We start from the raw sequence: 675 nt of genomic DNA, 5'->3' as shown, positions 1-675 counted from the left end.
CCCCGAGGCCCCGCCCCGCTCCAGGCTCCGCCCCCGCACCACTGCCCCGCCCCCAGGATGCACGCACACCCCCGCGGCTGCCGCCGCCAGCCCCTAGGCAGAATTCGCCACCGCTCCACTTTTACAAACTCGGAGCAGGTGACAGTGCTGGTAAGAGGGACAGCCATGCATGGAGCCATGGTCTGTCCCGCCCCATTCAACCTCTTCCCAAGTATGGCTGCCCCCTAGCCCCCTCCAGTGCCCACAAGAAAACCATAATTCTCCTGCCCCACTTCCGTGCCCAGATCTCGTAGTTTACTGTTCCAAACTCCGTGTCTCATCCAGAGAAGCCCATATTATAAGGTCTTCCATTCCCTTCTTCCCTCCCTCCCACCCTAACACCTCCCACAAAGAAAAAACACTGGCAGAAATCTAGTCCTCTCAACTCCCAGTTTGTAGGGCTCATTTCCACATTTCAAAAATGATTGCTCCTGTTTCTTGAGCATTTGCTAAGTCTCAGCCATTGTGTTAGCCATTTTATATTGAGTTATCTCATTTATTTCCTGACTACAATCCTACCAGGGAAGTACTATTCTTTTCCCCAACTTTACAGATGTGGACGCTGGGGCTCAAGGAAGTGGTCACCGTTCAAAGTCGCAGAAGTAGTACGTAGCAGAGGCAGGCAGGATTTAAACC

Source organism: Equus quagga, chromosome 5 (genome assembly GCF_021613505.1).
Source record: "Equus quagga isolate Etosha38 chromosome 5, UCLA_HA_Equagga_1.0, whole genome shotgun sequence".
Classification (NCBI taxonomy): domain Eukaryota; kingdom Metazoa; phylum Chordata; class Mammalia; order Perissodactyla; family Equidae; genus Equus; species Equus quagga.
Note: the sequence above shows the minus strand (reverse complement) of the source record.